At 38.1% G+C, this 18,809-nt stretch overlaps 1 protein-coding gene across 3 annotated transcripts in view; it reads right to left on the reverse strand.

The window, feature by feature from the left end:
• Window positions 1–18,809, reverse strand: part of UNC5C (unc-5 netrin receptor C) — a 364,440-nt gene that overhangs the window by 133,018 nt on the left and 212,613 nt on the right. The window lies entirely within an intron of this gene.

Genomic DNA, 18,809 nt, shown 5'->3' on the forward strand with positions numbered 1-18,809 from the left:
GGCACCCCCACAGTGGTCAGTTTAAAAAGAATTTTCAAGACACTGGCATATCTAAGTCCCTCACTCCTCTATGAAAAGATCGGTATGTTATTTTAGTCAATGTCTAAATAATAGAACAATCTCCACAGCATAAATCCCAACTTATTAACGAATAATGCTACTTCCCTTCCTCTTTCCTAGTCTCTGCTTAGGCCCTCTCATTTCCTGTCTTACTGCAATTATATTCTCATTTTCTGATATCTAGGAGTTCATGGAAGGATGGCACACAGCTTTCCCCCTCACCTCTGCCCCACCCTTCTTTTTTATTCCACTCTCTGGCATTTAATACTTTTGCCTGTTTTACTTGTTTATACCTCCTCTCTTCATGCAGAAATTCAGTTACTGGAAAGAAAACTCTTCCTTTAAAAGCTGTTGCAGTAAATTTACAGTCACCAAAGGGCTGGTAAACCTGTAGTGTGTATTTCCTTAGAACTATAACGGCTCTTTCCAAAATGCAGGGCAGCAACAAATGGGCTCAGGATATTAAAACCACATACAAATATTTTGTGTCCCAAGATGATAACATCAGGCTTTATTCCCCCTCCTTTTACTTAAAGCAATTACAGGAAACCTAATTAAATGCTAGGGGAACTTCACTAGGGCCACTGTATCCTTCAGCCCAAATAGGCTCATGGATGTTTCTGCTGACCACAAATCTGAGGCCTTTTAAGAAGCCACAGACCGACCCTCCTGCTACAGGGATTATTCATAGTATGAATGTTCTGAATTGTGTGGCTCAGGCTCCCTGTGGGTGCAGGAGTCAAACACACACCGATTTTTGTCTGCAGCTTGATAGACGCCCCATTCAGGAGGAGCTGGATTAATTTGTTGGGTACACTTGTCCTGCCACATGCCCAGAGTTTACATTCCAACTTTTGGTCAACCACACTAGAACAAGAACTGAAGCAGGAAGCCTCTAAACACTTCCAGCTTAGAATTCCCTACAATCAACTGCATTATTCAAGCTCTGAGTTCCTTGGTAATGTACCATCTTTTCATTACCATAGGTAAGTTCTTTACCTACGACATTCTGCTCGTCGGCCCAGAGGCTAGTGGTTTGGCTAAAAGTAGGTAATATCCTTTCTCTTTGAAAGTAAAATTTGAAATCTGCTTGAAGTCTTGAGATGGAAAAAGCAAGCTGCCTTGAAATTTGTAATGCCATCAGCATCACTTCCAAGGCGGGTTGCTTTGAAGAGCATTTGGGAACTTGAAATTGGTTTCAGGTTACTTAAGGATGGGGGTGGAATGCTTCTTTCTACAGATTTACTCAAATACAAATGTGTATTTTCCATCACGTCTGATAAGATCAAAGATTTTCCATCAGCATTCTTCCTTTAATAGTGGCATCTCAAGGATGCATGCTGTTTGAAGTTTGCAGTGATCTGCTTTTATAAGAGGATTTATTGTGGCGTGGGAGCTAGAGTGCAGGCAAGTAATTAGCATGCTATATCAAGAAGTCTTATAATGAATATGAATATGCACTTGCTAATAGGGAATTTCAAATGATTTTAGAAATCCAGATGCAAATGCAGCCCTCTTATTGGATCTTTGTGAGGCTATACATGCATATGCAATCAAATCTGGTAAATTATATGTATCCCTTATCTTTAGCATAATTTTAATTTTATAATAGTGGTCAGGCAGCACAAATAGTGTTTTTCTAGAGATTATTATAAAGTGAGCACAAATGCATGACAAATCCTGTTGTATAATTGTTTAAAACAGTATCTATATCCCCCCCAGAAGTATAATCTGTAGTACTGTCAACAAACATTAAAAGTCCACTGTTGTCAAAAAGTATGTTATTTAATACTTTTTTATCTCCAGTATCTCCAGCATCCTGCTGTTCATTTATCTCATTTATTAGGTGATACTCCAAAATCATGCATCATCTCAAAAGATTTTTTAAGATGTAGTCATCACAATCTGATCAGTTCCTCTCAAACTATTTCTATTCAGATGTCCCCTCACCTACCCAGACAGGATTTTCCTTTGAAGATGATCCCAAGCCACTTATGCCCAAGTTTCCCCACACCCTACCTGCAGTGGGCCCCTGTAGTTCATAGGGGTTTTCCCTGGTGTGTATCTCATGGTCCCTATATTCCCTGGAGTCAGTGGCCCAGTTCTTCCCAGAGAAATGGGCCCCATCCCACCCACAGCTGAGGCCTCAATAAACTGACTTGGGCTTTCTCTTCCTCATGGATATGGACTGGACAGACCATCTGACTCTCCCAAAACAGACTGACCTTGTTAACAGAAGCCTTTGATCTCTGCTTGGACTTCCTTTTGGCCATTGCTGTTACTAATAATGGCATGGATGAACAGTCTCATCCATTTTTGTTGACTATAAGAGGCCTCTTCCTTTTATCTCTGGAGGTGACCAACCATTATTCCTGCCTCCCCACTCCTTATCCTCTTTGTCTTTTTGTAAACATAAAATTGAAATAAAGAAGTTGTTTCACACAAAACAAACAAACCAACAAATAAAATGTGGCCATCAAATCCTTGCCTTCTGATACCCCATGTATGTTTCACTAAAAAGCATCCTAACCCCACATTAGACTTAGGTGTTATGTATACCCGAGTTGTAGTTCTCATTCTTCTCAATTACTTTTTCTTTCACACAGCAAAGGGAAGGTTTGAGACATCATGTTGCATAGACCTGGCAATTCGGCTTCCTCCACACTCTCCCTGTCGGGAGAAGAGCTGCAAAGGTCACTCTACCAAATCTCATTATAGTACATTCACAGGACAGAGAGTGGTGGGAAATGCATGAAGTTACAGGTAGGGATGATCTGGGATATATTACAACACTTTATTGAATTAGTGTGGTCTCTTTTTCATGCTTTCTCCCAGAGCTTAATCCTATTAGTTTTCACTAATATGATCTAAACTAAGATACATATCTGTTCTAGATGTCTTAATACAAATTAAATCACACAAAATACCAGCATTATTTAAAAGGATGTCACACCAAAAAACAAAAAACAAAAACAAAAAAACAAACACAACAACAAAAAACCCTGACAATTATTTCATCAGCTTGTAATTCTCACTAAAATAATCAAAATATAATAACTTGAAAGGTAGACCTTTACTACCAGGACATAGTTTTATGCTACATGACATCATCTGACAATCTTTAAACTTCATCAGGAAAAGAAGACACTGTAAACACATAATTCATCAACTTTTCTCTGAAATGTGTTCCTTGGATTTTTTTAATATAATATTTAATATATAAACAGTCCATCTAATTAACTAAAATTACTTTGTATAAATGGAAATTACAACTTACCGGTATACTAGATTTATTATAATTTTGTTAAAGTTACATTTATTATCTTTGTGGTCAAGATGAATTTACAAGTCAAAGAGTAACATGACTGGGACTGAATGGTTCAAGGGATTTGTTTGGAAGCATTTCATACCTAGGTCATTGACTTGACTTCCTTTTTACATGATAATTTCTAGTTACTTGGTTCTGTTTGGCATTCCGTGTCCAGAGGACCTGTGTTTTGTTTTGCTATGTTTTGGTTTTGTCTAGAACTGAGAAGAAAATATTTATTGGATGGTGTGTCTGGAGTGGGGAGATTTACGGTGCTTTTAGAAAGCTATGTGACAACCATGGATAAATGCAGCTTACCTTAAAGCTTGAGATGTTAACTGCAAGATGATATTAAAATAGTTATAAATGGTACTTCCTCTGACAACATTAGCACTGCTTTCCCTTTCCTTTGCCGAAGTGTCAGGTTTTAGATGTTACAGGAGAAGCAGTCCTCCTATTTTTGATTAGACTTTCCAACCACCATCAAACTTAGAGCTGTGAGTAATGGTAATTGGAGTGGGGGGTATGCAAAATGCTCTTTCTTACATACAGAGTGGTAATAAATTGATAGATTAATTCTACTAGTTCTGCCCGATCATTTAATTACTATTCTTAACTTTGGTGATAAAAAAAAAACCTGTTGAATGTCTCTTCCAAGAAGTCTTTCTGAGACCAAAATGGGAGCTGAAAAGTTTTCTCTTTTTTTTCTTTTTTAATTTTTTTTTACATTTATTTATTTTTGAGAGACAGAGAGAGACAGAGCACAAGTAGGGCAGGGGCACAGAGAGAGGGAGATACAGAATCTGAAGCAGTCTCCAGGCTCTGAGCTGTCAGCACAGAGCCTGACGCGGGGCTCAAACCCACAAACCATGAGATCATGACCTGAGCTGAAGTCGGACGCTCAAACAACTGAACCACCCCGACGCCCCTAAAATTTAACTTCTACCTTGTATGTCAATGTTCTTTAGAGTACAAAGAATCAATTTTGTAAAAATATGACAGCAATTTAATTTGGGAGAACACAGAGCACATTCCATTGAGATAGCAGATACATTACTCTTCTAAATATTTTTTGTGAAACATGAAACTTATTACATATGTATTTGAATGTATATTCCAACATTTTTCTTTAAGGTATAATTCTTAATAATTAAATCATAACTACATGCATTACTTTTTATTTTTATTTCATGCAAAACATTAGTAATTTTTTCTCAACTAAAAACAGTTTTTTAAGTTTATTTATTTTGAGAGGGGGGGAGAGAGAGAAAGAGAGGGAGAGACTGCAAGCAGTGGAAGGGCAGAGAGAGAAGGAGAGAGAGAGAATCCCAACAGGCTCCACACTGTCAGAGCCCCACACAGGGCTTGAACTCACAAACTGTGAGATTATAATTTGAGCCAAAACCAAGAGTTGGTCATTTAACTGAGTGAGCCACCCAGGCACACCTAGTAATTTCAATGGAAGTAATTTTACCACAATTAAAAAAAATCTTGTCCATAAGGGTGGGGAAGAGTGCTGCATGCATTCTGCGTGCTGCGCACACAGTGTTAAAGAAGGCAGATACGGTCTCTGTCCTTCACAATTCATTGTGGAGACAGTTCTTGAGCCCCTATTTTATGCACTGTCATTTCCAACGTAGCCATCGAGATGAACTCTTTATGGATCCTTTCTGATTAGTTCACTGTCTAATGCAGGAAACAAATGGGAGTTCACTGAATACAGTGACCCTGTCATACGCATTGCATATGGATCCGCACATTAATTGGCACACATATTTGTCCAGTTAATGTACGTTAAATGAATAAATGTCTTATATATAAATCACATGTAAATTTAATTGTAACTCAGAAAAGTAAAAGTAGCTAAAATTTATTGGGCATCTACCATGTGTCTTGGTTAATCTGCATAATAATCCTTGGGAATGGGTATTATTATAATACAGGTAAAGAGCAGAGGTCAGAATTTAAACAATTTTTCATGCAGCCAATGATTACCAAAATCAAGATTTAGATCCATTATTTATCTGAATCCAGTGTTCCTGTTCCTTGCACTATACCAACATTCCCCAAATTGTGTCTCAAAAAAGGGTTCTTTGGTCAAATAAGTTTGGGGATTTCTGTTTACTATGTCTTCCTCTTAGAAACTCAAAATGCTAATCAGCATATTAAAGGCATTGGTCAGAAGTTCTGCCATAAAAAAGTATGTTTAATTTGGACTGCCACCACTTCCTCCAAGTTTATTAAACCATATAACCTTACAGTCAACATAAACACAGAGCCCCATATCATCATGTCTTTCAACATAGTTTGGCACTTTCTATATATTTATTTATTGAATAAAAGTAATCTACTATTTGGAAAATTCTGAAACCCCCCCCCCCCTAAATAAAGCTATAGTGAAATAGTTTCACATGGAGAGATCAGGGTAAACATGGGGAAGTGGAATATTTAAGTTTGATGCTGAAGCATGGATTGGGTTTAAAGACTTAGAGAAAAATCAAAGACACTTCAGGAGGATAGAATAGCACAAAGCCAAAGGGCACAGATGAAAAAGCATGGAGCACTACAGGGGAGAAGAGTTTACAGAAACCAACTAAAGAAATAAGGCCATGGAATTAGATAGAAGAGAAATTCATGGAGAGCCTTGATTGGCAGCTGGAGAAGTTTATTCTATGGAGTGGGAACCTATAAAAATGGTAAATTGGTAAAATGATGTTTATTCAAGTGACATATGCTTTAAGGAAAACTAATCTGTCTTGACTAGTAAACAAGACTAATCTGATTTACTTTTAATGGAATTTTAATCATTTTAATTTTAATTATGATTACAAAAATTGTTCTTAGATCTGTGATATTACATCAAGTCCTTAATCTTAAGAGCTTAAAAGGAATATTCTTGGTGAGCCTCTGAAAACACTGTCTGACAATGGAAACTAGCACATATATCCAAAATAATAATTACTCATACTGTTGGGCTTTCATTTTGTACTTATGTGACTTAGAAGCAAACATTGAGATCAATCACCTCTGGATAGATTGCCACTTACAACAGTTCACACACAGTATACTGAGGACAGCTGTTCACTTGTCTTAAAAGCAATATATTTCATACTCTTTAAAAAATTTTTTTAACGTTTATTTATTTTTGAGAGACAGAGAAAGAGAGACAGAGCATGAGTGGGAGAGGTGCAGAGAGAGACGGAGACACGGAATCTGAAGAAGGCTCCCGGCTCTGAATTGTCAGCACAGTGCCTGATGCAGGGCTCGAAATCATGAGCTGTGAGACCACGACCTAAGCCGAAGTTGTACACTTAACCGACTGAGTCACCCAGGCACCCTGATATATTTCATGTTCTTAAGGAAACCTTTAAACCAAACTAGAAAGGATCATTAAAAAAAATTCAACTCATCCAGGATAATTAATGTTACAACCGGGAGATTAGACAAATATTCACCTAACATACAACAACCTAGTAATTCAGTTGGATTAAGAAAATAAATTCTTGTTCAATATTTACTATTTGACTTTTGGAAAGTCCTAAATTCATCAGGCCTTGGTTTCTCAACTTATAAAACAAGATAACTTTTTTGTCTTGTTGGCTTGTTGAGAAAAGAAATGGAATAACAGCTATAAAAGTAATTCAAATCTGTTAAATTATATACATGTAGTATAAAAATAACAATTATTTTGACACTATAACGATATTTTATTCACAAAATTACCATTGGAGGTACTAACATAGATTCAGGGAGGGGAGGAGTACTATGATGGGAAATTATATTAGGCACACACCCAAATGAGAAAGACATGGCTAGTTTTGGAACTTTTCAGCTGATTTGGGACAGTCAGGTCTAGGTGGGGACACCAATCACCCAGGGCAATACAGATCTGGTTCTGATATTTAGAAATGAAGTTTGAACAGCAGGAAGGAATTCTGGTGATTTGCCTTTAAGTTTCTTGTCTTTCAGCCAAGTGACCCAGGATTTTACCAATCCTCTAGGCTTCCCACTATATTAAAGTGTAGATAAAGTAAAGTTATCCTGGTAAGATGAGTGGAAAAGTCTACTTATTTCGGTAACCAGAATGCTTGCTTGGCTCATCTGTTAGAAATTCCTTATATCCATAGTGCATTATGCAGGTGAGACAGGGACATTAAGCAACTGAATGGAAATTACCAGGTAGGTTAGCACGAACCAATTTGGGGCAGAATAAGCAAACTTTTACATTTTAGTGAAGATTTAAAATTGATGAGTGCAATCACACCTTCTAGGTCTTTCTTCACTTACCAACCAGAACATGAGTTCTATAGAGTAGAGATTTGTGTCTGTTACATGCTGTCCCTGTGGCATAGAATAATATTCAGCCTCACATTGTGAGCATACAATGAGTATTTACTGAATAAACAAAAGAAGATTTTCCCTAGGACACTATTACATACTTATTTAAAAGATATATGATTATATCAAAATATTTTTTTTTAATTTTTTTCATTTATTTTTGAGGGGAGGGAGGGGCAAAGAGAGAGGGACACACAGAATCTGAAGCAGGCTCCAGGCTCTGAGATATCAGCACAGAGTCCAACGTAGGGCTCGAACTCACAGACCGTGAAATCATGACCTGAGACGAAGTTGGATGCTTAACTGACAGAGCCACCCAGGCACCTCTCCAAATATATTTTAGAGAAAAGGAACTTTCAGTCATGATGGCACTTGTACCTCCTTCCCTAGCCGGAAAGACATCATCAGACACAACTTTGAATTAAACTTTGAACTGGGTTGGCAGTCACACTGAGAATGGAGTGGGAGGAGCAGAGTTTTCATAATGGTTTTTAGGTTCTTCAAAATTATTTATAATAACTGAGTAAACACAGGTCAAGTACCAGTGAAAATATTTTTTCTTTGTCTTTTAAAGAACTCAAATATGCAAGAGTGACTCATTAATTTACAACAAGAAAGTTTAACTTGTGAAATTCCAAGTAGAAATGAAAAATATTAGCATTTCATATTTTCAAGTCAGGAGTAGGTATTTGAATGAACTGCCACTGAAATGCCAATTTTCAATTTTAACTTTATATAAGAACTAAGAAATAACTGTGTTCTGATATTTTCAAAATATTTCTATATATTCTAAGATCCTTTTTCAAACCATTCTATTATCATTCCAAAAGGAGACATGATTTAATAAAAACAATGAAACCAAGTATAATACACTTAATTTTTTTTTTCCTTTTTTTTTAAATACAGAATGTCTCCTTGTTTTTTTTGTTGAGTCCAAGTTACATATGCTTAGTTTTTGATAAGCTTATAGGTAGAATTCCAGAAAACAATATTGATCCAGATTTGACAATAAAAGCTTATTTGTTTATTTTTAATGTTTATTTGATTTTGAGAGAGAGATACAGAGTGTGAACAGGGGAGGGGCAGAGAGAGAGGGAGGCACAGAATCCAAAGCAGGCTTCAGGCTCTGAGCTGTCAGCAGAGAGCCTGACGCGGAGCTCAAACCCATGAACCATGAGATCATGACCTGAGCCAAAGTCAGACACTTAACTAACTGAGCCACTCAGGCGCCTCCCCTCAAAGCTTATTTTTAATTAATCCTTGGCAATTAAGTTAAGTGAGAGATAACCTTTAGAAAAAGATATGGTTCAAATTCTGTTTTCTCAAGTAGCTAGATGTATGACCTTGGGAAAATTCTTTTACCTCACTAAATGTCATTTTCCTCAACAGGAAAATAGGAAATAAAATTCCTAATTCAATGGGTTCTTATAAGGATTAAATGAGGTGATACATGTGAAGCTCTTTGCAGAGTTTACCCTTAATGCGAGCTAACTAACAAGATTTCCGAAGCTAGAATAATTTATGCTACGCTTTGTACTAAATAACTCTCCTCATGTCAGAGTCTTTACAAAATAAGTCCACTTTTCCGTCACAACAGCCTCCAGGGCTGCTCTCCTACATGAACTTTTCTTAGTGATCCGGCCTGCACCCATGTTGAATCTATATCCTCTCAACCATGGCTACTGAGCCACGAGAATAGAGCACAGAGAACACCCACCTGCACTTAAATACCTTGGCTCAGCAGGGCAACATAACTTTCCCTCATAGACCATTGGCCAGAAGTAATCACGTGGCCCTGCGGACCCGCAAGGATGCTAGGATTTGTAGTGTTCCCCTATGTCCAGGAAGGACAGGAGAGCGGGATGGTAGTATTAGAAGTCTTACTACATTATAATTGACAAAGCTACTTCAATAGGAAAAATAAGGTGCTGAGTTTTTAGGAAATCACAATCACACTGAAATATCAGTAATTATCAAGTCAAGTGAAATTTAAAAAAATGTTTTCTGTGGTATGAAAGTCTGTACTGACAGAGGGAGCTCAATGTAGAAAAAAATAGATTAGACCAAAAGGAAGAAAAACAGTTTTGAGGCCTGGCGTGGCTACCGTCATGAGTAACTTTGGGTAGGGCATTAAATTTCTCATTTTCTTAAACTTTAAAGTCTTAGAAGGGGCCACAAAAGCAATTCTGGTCAATGGAATGTGAGTGGAAGATACATGTACCTTTTCTTGGCCATACTGGTGAAGAAGCTTGTGGGTCTCCTCCCTGCTGGCTTTCCCTCCCTGCTGGCTGGTTACTGAAGAACATGAGGCCAGAGAGCACAACAGAACCACAAGAGGAGAGGAGTCTGGGTCCAGAACTGACCAAAGGGAACAGAGCTGCCCTACAAGCAAGGGTACATTCCTGGTAGGTAAATAAATGTACCATTCTATTGCTTTTGAACTATTCTATCTTTGGTGGGGTCTGTTACTGCAGCTTACATGATACAGCCTTAAATGATACAGACTATGAATAATATGCTTGGCACACAGCGGGTTTTTCTTTTTTTTTTTTTAATTAAAAAAATTTTTAATGTTTATTTGTTTTTGAGACAGAGAGAGACAGAGCATGAGCAGGGCAGAGGCAGAGAGTGAGGGAGACACAGAATCTGAAGCAGGCTCCAGGCTCCAAGCTGTCAGCAGAGAGTCCGACGCGGGGCTTGAACTCATGGACCGTGAGATCATGACCTGAGCCAAAGTCAGATGCTTAACAGACTGAGCCACCCAGGCACCCCCACAGTGGGTTTTTCTAAATGACTACTAGATAAATGGATGCCAAAAATACTAATCCCACAATGCTTTGGGTCTTTTTTTTTTTTTTAAACCAAGATTCAGTGCTTAGCTCCAAATTATTAAAAAAAATTTTTTTTTAATTTGGCAACATCTTGTTGGATATACAGAGAAGAACTTCTATTAATTCTGAGAGTTTTCAAATATCTGAATGTGTGATTTTAATATTATGCTCAAAATGCTATAAACCAGAGCAATTTGCTTAGCATGTAACAAAAATATTATTTTCAGGATGGCACGCTTGCAATCGTTTTCAAAATATCACTTCCAACATCATGTTGAACAAATTGGTGTGAAATACTAGGTTATAATGTTTAATTACCAGTATCATTTCTTTACAGGCAATCTTATTTTGATGTTTTCATAAGAGATAGAAAAACTTAAACTTGAACAGGAGAGTGGCACCTGATTCTGAATATTGTGTGTAACTTGTAATGTACTCATGTCCATTCTGTACCAGCATCACAGAGAAAAAGGAAGAAGAAACAATAATTGTTTCCTACCATGAGCTCCAATTCACTGAGATATTTATGTAACTGCATTAACACTGCCAACTGAACAAAGAACTTCAGTCATGTATCTTTTCATATCTTCAGGCAAAGTTTAATTCCCCTTCCCTTTTTTTATAAATGATTTCCTTCAAAGGATACACACCCTAGTGGATAAACAATCTTCACGGGAGAACATGAAATTTAGCTATCTAATATGCACAGTTCAGTGTCGTGAGGTGTGGAATCATAGTAAATAATGTTTTGTGATGACACTAACACTAATAAAGATGATGACATTTTCATGATTAGTCATGTTTTTAGTAAAGGGAAATTAATAGATAGGACTATCCAGTCTGAAAGATACATACAACATGCTGACAAACAAAACTGGGTTTCAGCATAAAATGCGTATGTTATATAGATAGTATACGCATACACCTAAATTCACTGTGCATGTTTATATGCATATCTTTCATCTAGTATTTTCTTTTCACCTACAAGTTAGAATGCTTTTACTTCATACTCTATTATAAGCCCATTTAGTCACATTTCTGTCAGATCCCACTTGCATATTCAGTGTTGAATAAATCAGTGGCTAATAAATGTCCTTGAAAATGTGTTTAGAAATAAATAATGAATTGCTGTATCTGATCATAAATGCACATTTTTTTTTGCTCTCAGAATCCTACAAAGAATAGCCTGACCTATTACATAAATATGTGGAAAAAGAGAAATAATTATAGGCAATCATGTAAAAGGAGCCTGGTTAACTCTTACTAAATGGATACACTACAGACCAAAAAAATGTTGTCATAACTGTTCAAAAAATTCCACTGCAAAGGAAATACCAAATGAGGATAGGGAGTCAACCTTTTCATCATAAGTGCTTTTTATCACATCTCCATGGGCTTGGGACGCAGGCCCAGCCCCACAGTGTGCAGAACAGCGGGCTGCTCAGAGTTCCAGCCCTACAAGTGTCATCCCCTTGAAGATACCTCTCCAGGTGACCACAGGCACGCTTTCAATTTACGGCAAGATGGTATGACAGGCAGCTTGGGAGGACAGCAGCGATGGAAATACAGATCAAGTACAGATAAAAAATATGTCCACCATGGGGCGCCTGGGTGGCTCAGTCGGTTAGGCGTCCGACTTCGGCTCAGGTCACGATCTCGCGGTCCGCGAGTTTGAGCCCCGCGTCGGGCTCTGGGCTGATGGCTCAGAGCCTGGAGCCTGCTTCCAATTCTGTGTCTCCCTCTCTCTCTGCCCCTCCCCCGTTCATGTCTGTCTCTCTCTGTCTCAAAAAATAAATAAACGTTAAAAAAAAAATATGTCCACCTTGACAAATACAAATAAGACTTTTCGGTAACAATGTATGGGGAAGTATCTCTTGACAAATGAGAAGAATACAATCGCTTCTTTCTCATTAATACTTTTCACAATCCCCTTCGGATTCCATCCCAACCTCTCTCCACAATCCAGCATGTCTACACATCCTACATCTATACTCACTCAAATAATACAGATTTATGTCCCCTGCACATACCTTATAAATGCCAACCCATCCTTCCTCAAAGCATCTTGCTACTCAGCAGGTTTCAAATTTGTTTTTAAAATCTATTATGTGGGTGATCCTTCAGCAATACTTTGAAGTGCCTTCCCTATTAAAAGTGAAGACAGATCTGGTGTCCTAAGAAGAGAAATAATGATAGCTTATGGCTATGATCTCACATCTTCCTGACTATGAAATAATTGTCTCTGCTTGAAAAAAATAGAACACATATGCCCAAGTAAAGAAAAAAAAAAAAGCAAAATCAAAATTTAGGAGGAAAAAGGGACCACATAAAATCTTGCCAAAGGTTCATGCTTTACATAAAGCTGCAGTTGGGACTTTACAAAGGAAATCTCTGCACTTTTTATTTCTGGTTCAGAGGATTTACATGCTCTTTCTAATGATCTGGGCCTTCAGCACTGGGTAATGTCTCCCAGTCCCCAGCTTAGCACTCATGCAAAATTGAAGCACTTTGGAAGCAGTTTAGTAGCTGCAGATGAATCTCAATGTGCAGGAAAAGGCATAATGGCTGTTTAGCACCAGCTAGGAGAAGCTGAGGAAATCAGGGGGAAAAATCTATTGAACTTAAGCCATCTGGGAAGCCAACTGAGAGCGACTGCATTAACAACATGTTTACATCCCCATTGTGTTGCTAGGCCAAGCAAAAGTGTGTGTGTGTGTGTGTGTGTGTGTGTGTGTGTGTGCGCCCGCGCGCACGCGCACAGAAGAAATGATCAGGTGAAATTCTTGTGATTGTATTGTCTATTTTCATGTGGTTTTGGCAACTGTGCAGGGAAAAGAATTTTCATGAAAAATGTGGCGATGAGAATGTTCAGGTCTCCACGAGACAGGGTGAACTGTTGGAGTGCGGGTGTTGGAAGGATGCTAAGGCATGAGGAAAAGGAGTGAAAAGCAGGAGCCTAGCTGTGTGCTGCGTTTCCTGTATCTGGCCCGCAGTACAACACAACAGATTGGGGGAAGCTGCAGAAAGCCGGGAAAGAACAACCAGGGAATGCTTCTGTTGCCTGTTACATTTCTAGTTAACTCAGAAATACTGGCCAAAGGAGGGGAAACAGCCAGGTAAATGTCATCACTTTCAGCTCCCATCACACCCATTTGCTGTCTCTATCATCACGACCCTTTTCTTTTCATGGTATTTAATCAACTATTTTTAGAATAGTTTTAGGTTCCTAGGAAAAGTGAGAAGAAGGTGCATATTTCTCCTATACAATCTGCTTCCACACAAGCATAGCCTCCCTTGTTAGTAACATCCTCCACCAGGGTGGCACATAACTGATGAGCCTCCACTGACATGCGATTGTCACCCCAAATCCATAGTTTACATTCAGGTTCACTCTTGATATTGTACATTCTATGGATTTGGACAAAGGTAATGATGTATCCACCTTGATAGTGCTATCCAGAGTAGTTTCACTATCCTACAAATCCTCTACTATCCATCTACTCGTCCCTGTCTCCCCCTACCTGGGAGGCAACCACTGATCTTTTTACCACCTCCATAGTTCTGCCTTTTCCATAATGTCATATAGTTGGAACCATACAGTATATAGGCTTTCAGATTGGCTTCTTTCACTTAGTAATATGCATTTTAAGTTTCCTCCATAGTTTTTCATGCCATGATAGCTCATTTCTTTAAAGTACTGAATCATATTCCATTGTCTGGATGTACCAGTTTGCTTACCCACTCACCTACTAAAGGATATCTCGGACTGCTATAAATATCTGTGTTTTTGTGTGGACATAGGTTTTCAACTTTTCTGGGTAAATATCAAGCTCTGATGGCTGTATCATGCGGAAAGAGTATGTTTAGTTTTGATTTAAAAATGCCAAAATGTCTTCCAAGTGGATGTATTATTTTGTATTCTGACTGACAATGAACGAGAGTTCCTGTTGCTCCACATCCTTGTCAACGTTTGCTGTTGTCATTGTTCTGGATTTTGACCCTCCTAATAGGGGCAGAGTGGTATCTCATATATGTCCCTAATGACATATGCTTATTTGCAGTTCTTGGTGGGATGTCTGTTAAGCTTCATTGTGCTTTTGAACTGTAGCCCCACCCCCTGCCAAAAGATATGCCCACATCTGAATCCCTAGCAAAGGTGAATATTACCTTACTAGGCTAAGAGTCTTTGCAGATGCAATTAAATTAAGGATCTCGAGATCCTAAATTACCCCAGGTGGGTCCCAGTTCCAGTAATAAGTGGACACACAGAGAAGAGAGACACAGAACGGGAGGTGATGTGAGGAAGGAGGCAGAGACTGGAGTGATGCTGCCACAAGCCCAGGAATGCCTGGCAGCCACCAGAAGCTGGAAGAGACAAAGAACAGACCTTTCTCTAGTGACCAGAGGGGGCGCTGCTCTGCAGCATTTCAGACTTCTAGCCTCCAAAACTGAGAGAATAAATTTCTGTTGTTTTAAGCCCCAAATTTTGTGCTAATTTATTGTGGCAGCCCTAGGAAACTAACACAGTGACTAAGGGCATTTACTGTCTACATTCAAAGAATGGATTCAAGATCTGACGGAGCAAAAAGGTGAGGAAAAGCTGTCTGTCATGCAGTGTTTTTCTGGTTTCACAAATGCCCCACAGAGCGGGTGTGGGGAGGTAGCCTTTTAGTCACTAACGTCACTTCATACAGAGGGCATCATTGTCTAGGATCATCAAGACTGTAGCTATAAAAAGAGGCATGCCATTCATTCGCTGCCATTCCTGGAATTGCCTTGTACAGAACATTCCCCTGGGTTTTTCCAGCTAAATTTTAATTCACTCAAGGCTAGAGTTCCCCCCCTCTTCCCTCAGGAGGCTGCAATCCCTCAGTCTGAGAAGTTTAATAGGCAGAGACAGGCAAAAGGATATTGCAGAAAGCAGGGGCTCTCTACCGTGTAACTCTATACCATGGAACTACCAAGGGGTTTCATGAATTTATTCTTGTGATGAGAGGAGAACCCCAGCAAATGGTAAAGCATACTCTTTATTCTCTCTCTTTTTCCTCATCCCTTTTGCCCCTTTCAGACTGTGATCTCTTCAAGTGCATCAGGTCTTAGTTGTGTCTCTACTCACAGCACCAAGAAAAGTATCTGGGGCATGGATTTTGAACAAAACATGTGTCTCTATACCTCCTCTATGCTGTGCGTTCACAGTAGTGTCTCCTCTTGCCCCACTTCAACCAGGATGTACATTAGCATTTCTACAGAGCTTAAAATTAGTGAACAAAGAATAAGCTATGCCCTGCTCCCAATTAAATCATTCTCTGGGAGGTGGGGCCAGGACATACATGTTTTCAAAAATCCCCCCTGGAGATTGTCAAATGCACCCAGGGTCCACAACTAGAATCCTAATTTTTCCTTGTTGCGCTTGCCTTCATGTTCTTGGAGATTTCTCCCAAAGCAGATTTTTAAAATCAGGTTAAACCCTTGATGAAATTAGCAACTAGTCCAAGGCTTCCCTAACCTGAATTGTTTTTCATTGCTAGATATTATACTTCCTATGGGCTGTGTTTGCTTTTTTGCCAGACCCTGATATTTTGCTAATTGTAGCTTTCATGCTATACATGCTGATTTTGTATCTGATTTTGTATCTCCAAATGGTGCTTTTTGGAGGAACCGGAAAGAGTATTTCAACAGGGATAACTCTGGATTGATGACACCTGGGAGAGAAGACTAAAGGGTTCATAGTGAGGAAAGCCCTCTCCCCTCAAGTTTTAGCATTTGATTCTTCCTTGGTTGTGGCATTTTTTAATTAAAAAGTTTTCTCTTGTGTCTTTGAAGATGCCAAAAAAATATGCTGGGGTGAGGAGACAAAAAAACCAGTATCAGAATTTTGAGCTAATTTTGGAGCTAATATTAGATAGTAAGATTTAATGATACAGAGATTCAAGTACAACAGATTACAATGTGTGACATCACAGAATAAAAAGGACAACAACCTGGGTCATTATCCCATAATTATCAGCGAGGTTTATTTATATTAGCGCAGTAGGTACCAACACCAAAAAAGTGTATTTTAATTTTGAGCGAAAGCCATGCTTTTTAGAAGCTAACCCTCTCTTCTAAGCTGAAATTGTTTCTTAAACTTCCTTAAACAGGATGCTTAATTCATTTCATGTAACAATCCAAAACTCTGTTCAGTAAGTTTCTTCCTATAAAAATAAAGCATAAGAGACTCTCCTTAAACACCTCACATATTATAGCCAAAGGTGAGATTAAAAATATACTTCAGGTTTTAACACTTGTGCTCTTCTCACTTTGAAGTGAGCATATGAAAACTCAAAGCCACAGCACATGCATTGTTGCTGGGCACATGGCAAAATTGCTATAGCAACAGAATCACTACTTTTACTCCTGAAATGCCCTGATTGGGTAGCAAGTAATCTAGATGAAGAATGGTCCTTGGACTCCTGCTTCTTATTGTAGCCTCTGTGTGGGCTTGGAGATGGGTAGCATTTGATTTAGTTTTTTTTTTCTAAAGTGGGGTAAATACACAGACACAAACACACACATAAATACATATGTATATACATGCATATCTACATGTATACACACACACACACACACACACACACACATTCTTCATTAAATTGTATTAATCAACGCTTTCATTTCAGCTGTGGGAGGACAAAGGAGTAATGCATCACAAGTAACCTTGCCCTAAGCATTAACTGGCAGAGGAGAATTCTTTTGTGTTCGTTGCTTTAAAAACTCTTGCTGTATATGATTTTAGAAAATTTCTGTCTCCCTCTAATGAAATGATAGCTCACTAAAACTGCACTGAAAGACGTAATGTGCTCTTGCCTCTTACTTTGCAATCATGTTTGGGGCCATATCTGTTCAATAAATACATGCTATTAAAATTTTCTATACAGTATGTAACTCAAATAAGAAAAACGTTCCCTGCGGGACAGAATTAAATTAAAATTACATAGTTCCGCATGAAGCCAGGGTGTCTGAAGTATGTGAAGGGTCTACAATATCAATACATGCAAATATTGGAATTGGCTAAAACGAACAAACATTAAGAACTTCACAAAAACAGTAGATGAGACACAAAAGGAACCTAAATAGGTAGTCTGAAATTTTTCAAGCACTCTCTTCTGTTTGTAAGTTAGGAAAAGAATGGAAACAAAACCCAGGTTTCTCTACAGTGAGAGAGCCTGAATCATTCAGGCAGCCGAGACTCATCATCATGCTAGAATGGAGTGGAAGCAACAACTAGAATCTATATTCTGGAACTCTGACCCAAGCATGTATTTGTAATTGCAGCTGGGATTATGTGGGCCATGTTAACTCAGGTGTTTAAAGACTTAAAGTCAATGTGAAAGAAGGATGAATCAACTGTGAGCAAAAACAAATGAAGAGTAAGGAAAAATATATATTTCAGGATGATTGAGATCTCTTGCCAGGGTATCAGACTGACTCCGTGGAAAAGCCTTTGTGTACTACATGGATCCTTACCAATTTTCTATTTTTATTTTGAGGCCAGCCTAACAATGGAAAAAAAAAGTTGCTAGTTTCCGGTACTGAAATGAGTACCTCTGGGAAGGAAATCAAATAAATAATTGGTTTATTTTCCAGAATCATTTACCTTCATTGGCAGACAAATATATTACAGATATAAGGCTCTATTCTTGCTAAGGCAGTACTCCCACTGACTTAATAGAAAATTATAGAATGAAGTTCAAGTAGAGCTTCCAAATTTTATTCACCACTTACTAAAATTTAAACAAAGGCCATATAACTTCATTTTGAAAATGTTCACTCTGTTAATGAGTTATTTTACATAGAGAAAAATAATTGGTATGGTGTGTATACTTAATATGTAAAATAACTCTCCTTACAGAAGATTATGCTATCTTATCAATTCCCCAAATCACCTATTCATGAAATTTCTCAAATAAAAACATCATCAGTATGTCTCACTAAATTTCAGGTACTCAAATTTCATAGGATGAATACCTATAATTCCACAAAACAAACTTTTATTCTCTCCTGTGCTTAGTGCCTTGTGTTATAAAATTCAGAACAGGTACTCAAATTTCGTAGGATGAATACCTATAATTCCACAAAACAAACTTTTATTATCTCCTGTGTTTAGTGCCTTGTGTTATAAAATTCAGAACAGACAGAACTTTACAAAACAGAGGCCATGCCATATCATTCCAATCTAATTGAAGAGACAGATATAGATATATACACACACCTACACAGTTACATATGTATAT

The sequence above is a fragment of the Panthera onca genome, chromosome B1, assembly GCF_046562875.1.
Source record: "Panthera onca isolate mPanOnc1 chromosome B1, mPanOnc1 haplotype 2, whole genome shotgun sequence".
NCBI lineage: Eukaryota > Metazoa > Chordata > Mammalia > Carnivora > Felidae > Panthera > Panthera onca.